The sequence below is a fragment of the Pinus tabuliformis genome, chromosome Q (genome assembly GCF_031772625.1).
Source record: "Pinus tabuliformis cultivar Carrire ecotype Pingquan chromosome Q, CPIR1, whole genome shotgun sequence".
Classification (NCBI taxonomy): Eukaryota; Viridiplantae; Streptophyta; class Pinopsida; order Pinales; family Pinaceae; genus Pinus; species Pinus tabuliformis.
This window is the reverse complement of record NC_142296.1, coordinates 569484135-569490187: the sequence shown is the minus strand read 5'-3', so window position 1 is coordinate 569490187 and position 6053 is coordinate 569484135.

The following is a 6053-nucleotide window of genomic DNA, read 5'->3' as shown; positions in this document are numbered from 1 at the left end:
ATCAAGTAAGTATTGTCACTATTCCTGACTTAACAGATGCATACACGGCAAGTGTAATGGGCTATCAAATCAAAGGTATGTAAACACGAGGTACGTATATCTATTTAAATGAGCTTTTAGATTTTCAATATATCTAATCTTAGATGGTCCATATAATTCTTGTTTACAGTTAGTCTAGGATAAAGACTGTAATCCCAAGGTGACATACAAGAACCTTAATCCTTATCTTCTAGGGTTTATAAGTAATCTAGGATGTCAAGTAAAATCCTAGTGTTGATTGGAAGAAAAGGTAATTTGATTTATATATATAAGGTTTATACTAGGATTCCATCCTCCATTGTTGCATAGAAAATCTAGATTGAAAAATTAAATTCATGTTCTTGGTATCACATGTTTTGCTTGAAAGCATTTATTATAGGTATAAAAGATCAAGGCTTAATACAAAGAGAACACTTCAAGGAATCCTTACAAGCTTTGTCAAGGAACATCTCCAATTATGTCTTAGACTATACACTTTATGAAATTCTCTTAATATAAAAGGTATGTTCATCATCTTTTAAAATTTGCATTACATTACTAACATCATTGTGTCTAGCTCCCTGAATCATAAAGATTCTTATTTGGGTGATTAATCATTAGATAAATCTAGCCTCTTTATATCTTTGATCATTCTTGTGGAACCCTAAAAAGGTACTCTTTAAAACCCTAACTTAAGGGTATGTCAAGGATAATGTGTTAAATCCTAGCCTACTTAGGGTTATTGGTAAAGTCTAAGAAAATGCTATTCTTGATGTTTGAAGTTTTTGATGATGTCATGTTTGGGGTTTTGGTATGGTCATGGAAACCCTAATCTTTTAGGGTTGCATGGTGATGTCTGAAATCCCAAACCTGTGAAGTTTTGGTAAATTTGGTTTTTGCTATGTTATGTATTGAAACCCTAGATCTTTAGGGTTTGGTAGGGTTTATAAGCAAGACCCTTATTTTAGATAATGTCCTAGGAATGAATCCCTAGGTATATGTTTGTTCGTCTGATCAAGTTTGATATATTGATATTTGTGTCATTAGGTTTGGCTGATATATGTTATGATATGCTTATGCATGATGACGAAATCCTAGATATGTATATATGTGTTGGCCTAATTATTGTCCTTGGGTTTGTAACTAAACCCTTGACGAAGTTTGATATTCTAGGATGATATTGTTTAGCCTTGATGATGAATCTAGGGTTTACAACGAAACCCTAGTAGAAATTGGTCATGTTGTTGAAACTTTAAGTTGAGCTATGATTGGTTTTGATTGTTGAAGCTCATGTATGAAATCTAGGGTTATGCACTAAATCCTAGTAGAAAAAGTCTAACATATGAATTATGAAAGTTGTTAGATGCATTGTTGAATTGTACTTGTTCGAATTGTTTCTAGGGTTTGCGATATGAAAAGTTTGTCATAAGGAAATATTGAAGCCCTTGATATAATGAAATTGATATCTTGGTTGAGCTATTAGGGTTTATAAAAAAGACCCGGGCAAGAAATTGAAGTATAAAAGTATGTGTCTCTTGCTGATTATGAACCTAACTACATTTATGTATCTAGTCTAATGCGTCCATTATTGTATGATTTTGATGTGATTAACTTCATGCTTCTATAGATTTGGTTGTACTTGCTATCTAATTTGTGCAATTACATAATCTTCAAGATGGTGAAGATGTTCGTAAGTAAAGTTGATAAGATAAGCATGATGAAGTTATATGAACAAGATGACTCTAATAAGAAGGATGGAAGCCATGAAAGATTCTTCGATGATATAGAAAGAAGTTGATCTCCCTAAGTTAAGAGGGAGTCTGGATAAAAGAAAAGGAGTATATCTCCCGAGTTGAGAGGGAGGGCATATTATAGTCATGATGAATACCTTGAAGAAGAAATTAGAGAATGCATATTAAGGTGCTGCCAAAAGAAGGAAAGATGGATTTGGTTGCTACATGTGAAGTAAGAAAGGAAGTTGAATGATTGAGGAAACCTTTGTCAAGATTTGTTTGGAAGCCTCAAAGTCCTATTATGATGAATTGTGAGGCAACATCAAGAAGTCAGAAGACCCCGAAGGTTTGTGTTTACTCATGAGTATTTAAAAGGTTGTTACTGATTGGGGTTATGATTGTTCAAGTAAATCTCTTGAGGTTAGAGAGATTTGATGTGTTGAGGCATTATGTGTGTAAAATGCCTGGGAGGACATCTGGCCAACATATGTATTGATGTCTAGATCCCAAAGAGGGAGGGTGGCGTTGGTCATGGAGCTTTGACCTTGGATACACAATTAGATCCTTGGGTTGATGGTTAGCAAGTAAGCTTGATGGTAACTAGACTGGCTGAAAGCTTTAGTCCATCTTAGTCCCACCTGGATAGGTTACCCTGGTCGGGAATCTAGTCGGTGGCACCATGAATGTCTAATTTGTTTGAGGACCTTGGATAGATTGCCTTGGTTAGGGATCTAGTCCATGGCATTGCGTTGCCTAAACTTCTCATAAATCATGTGTTGTAGAGTTTAGGCTTTTGTGATCCATATCAAGTTTACAAAAGATTTTTCGGCGAAGATCACATGAAACACCATTTGTCGATGCGTTTCGAACCAACATGTATCTCTATAGATATATGTAAGTATGAATACCTCCTTAGTTAAGAGGGAGTGTTGAAGAATGTAACTAGGTTCTGTCTTCATAATTGTATTTGAGTCAAAAATGAAATATATTTGTCAAAAGAAAGCAAAATAAATTTTATTATTAATTAAATTGACTTGTAAAAGAATGGGTTTCATGCTTGGGTCAATTATCATAGGTCAAGTCTCCATTGTGGGCTTTAGGATTTTTATTTAAGTCAAAGTCAATTTTTTTTGTCAAAAGACTCCTCCATTAAGTCACCTTGCAAGATCGGTCTCCAAACAAATCCTCCAAAAGTTGGCTTCACAAAAAGGATTAGGTCGACTTATTTTACTATGGGAAACAACTAAATATACGCGTGTAAACTTCTGTCAAATGGCAGAGAGCAAAGATGAGTTTGGTGCATCTCAGAGATAAAGTTCAGAAAATTTCAGAGAACAAGTTCGGTGTAACACAGTGGAAGGAAGTCACATGAGAAGATTATATGACTATAGGCCGTAACTACTAAGCTAACATAGAACTGAAGTCTAAAATCATCACTGGGTTATCATCACAAAGTTGAAGATTGGGCTACCGTCACAGACCGAGGGATAAGTGTATTACAGGACTGTGTTGCTACTTCTACAGGACCAAGACATGACTTTGTTACAAGACTGTATGTATGTTACCTATATAGGACCAAAGCATGAAGCCTATTGCAGGACTGTGTCACTACATAGAGGATCGAAGCATGATTGACGCATAACACTGAAATTTGTCAAGGGTTATCATATTGTTGCAAGAAAGAAGTAGTGAGTATAGGATGAACAACGATGTATTTATTATAGACTAAAGAATGAAATACTGCACACAAGACTCAAAACTGAAGAATAATAAGGTTGACTTGATGGATGGAAGAAGTATTTGGTCTAGGTTGTGAGGGTCTTTGTCATCTCAATTTTGTTTTGATTCTATAGAAGGAAGAATTACTTGATTGGGTTTTCCCCTACGTAGGGGTTTTGCCCTGGCTGCGTGCCTACATTTTGTGTCCTTTTCGATTTGTTGTTTGGCATTAGTCTTGATTATAAGAAAAAGATAAATCAAAAGAAGGAAAATTAATAATGAAACATCACAAGATAATGTCATAATAAGAGAAATCAATTAACTAGCCACCCTATTGGATTTCTCAATAGAAGTGTAATTTTCAATTTATGCCAACACATGTGCAAATTGTTTAGGTCGGCCTCATTAACATGTAGGCTCAATAAGCCCAATGGACGTGCCTCTTCACCCACAACGAATTGTATAAATACAAGTGACCTCTCACCTCATTTGGCATCTTCATCACTCACACATTCTCTCTCCTTCTTTCATTGGTTCATACTACGTTGGTCACACTTCTCTCTCACATGTGTGGATCAAGGAGGAAGAAATTTCAGATTGAATTACAGGGCCAAAAATCGCAGGAAAATTTGTAGTTTGACCAGCGTTGACTGTGACCTTCCAAGCATCATTTGACTTCGATTTTCTGGGGCAGCATCTTTTGGCACAAAACTAGGGCATTTTGTGCACTTTGGTCGCAGACCAAAATTATAGGTTGAATGCAGATTCTGTGACTGTTTTAGGCTGAATTTGACCGCTGTTGGAGACCGAGTTTGACTGGGAAAGACCAAGCTGATTTGAGGATAGTTTATTGCTGTTTTTATCGGCGTTGTCTTTCTAGTTAGGGCTAAAGTTTGATTGCAGAAATTGACAAGGCTGTTTTGACTTTGAATTGGGCAAGTCAATTTGACTATTGTACACTCTCTTCTCTCTCTGCTGAACATTTTGTTATAATAATAAGAAGAATTGATCAAAGGGTTTTCTTCACATTGGGGTCTTTCCCTGGCATCCGCCAAATCTGGTGTACTCTTGTCTTGGCTTGTCTTCTGCATATTGTTTTATGTTCTATCTACTTTTACTGTCAATGTGATTAATGGTTAATGTGATTGCCACTAGAAATCTAAATTGGAAATTGCTATTGGGCTGCTTAAGGAAAATTGAAGTAAATGTGCTAAACATAGAACATACCACTGTTAACTAAATTTAACAAGTTGTCTTTGTGAAAGAGTGGTTGAAAGTCTAGAATAGAGCACATTTATTTTTGGAGGCTTAAGATGGGGCTCTCTCTTTGAACCCTTAGAAAGGAGGGAAGCATAAATTTGCTTGGTTGTTTTTTAGCTTAATATCTGGGTAGTCTCCAGTCTGTGAGTGACCTCCTTAAAGTTCCCTTAGGAAAAATTGAAGAAGGGACTGCCATAACAATACACACACTTTGCTTCCCTTTAGACGGAAGGGATAGATACTCTCCCAAGCTAATAGGCACTCATGGAAAACATTGGTCGTTAGCAAGCACATTTCGTAGTGCATTATGTGGAAGATATGTCACGTGACATAATGCTAACTTCAAGATATGTTGGCATTTTTCATATGAAATTATTATGAATGTGAAAATAATTATAATAATAATGTAATAATAGGTAGGTTACTTAGCCTAGTTCTATGATCTATCTTAACTTAGAGCTATTAGGTGCTAAGAGATTTCAATGCCCTCTAGGTTCAAACATCTAGTTTTCACACCCTCAAAATGGCTTGCTTTCGAAGAAGTTGATGCCTTTCAATTCTTGGTAGCTCCAGGGTTACAAAGGATCTAAAGTAGATACTCATGGAAAACATTGTGTTATCAAGAAGTGTATTTTGCTGCGCAATATGTGGAGATATGTAGCGTAAGATAATGCTAACATCAAGATATGTCAACATTTTTATATGTAATTATTTTAATATGAAATGTTAGGTAGGATAATTAGCTCAAACCAGTGTTGTTAAAATCGCGATATTATCGCAATTTTATCGTTTTAGCGCTATTTTTTCATGAAAACGAGAATATCGTGAGTAGTACTCGCGTTTTTTTTTGTTTTGTTTTGTTTTTCATTATACGGGTTTTTTTTCTTCGAAAAAAGCACGATTTTTTGTTTTTGTTTTTGTTTTGTTTTGTTTTCTCGGAATTTATCGTGGAGGGTCGGGGCAGCGCGGTTTTATTATTTATAAGCAAAAACACGAATTTCTTTTATTTCATTTGGATAGCAGAGCGCGCAGAGGGCTGTGGAGACTTGGAGAGGCTTGGAGATTTTGCCGTTTTGGAGCTAAATCAATTGACATTATGACTCATGAGATACCTTATTATATTTTTTGTTGATATTTTGACGCTGAGTTGGGACTCAGGAGTTAGGACTTACTATTCAGGACATGATTCATTGTTATGTGTGATTTTAGCACTAGAAATGATATTAAACATCTTATATATTAGTTCTTTTATCATATTTATGTGTCAATGTATTTATTTTATGTTGTATATGGTTTAGATATTGAAAAAATTGAAAAAAAATG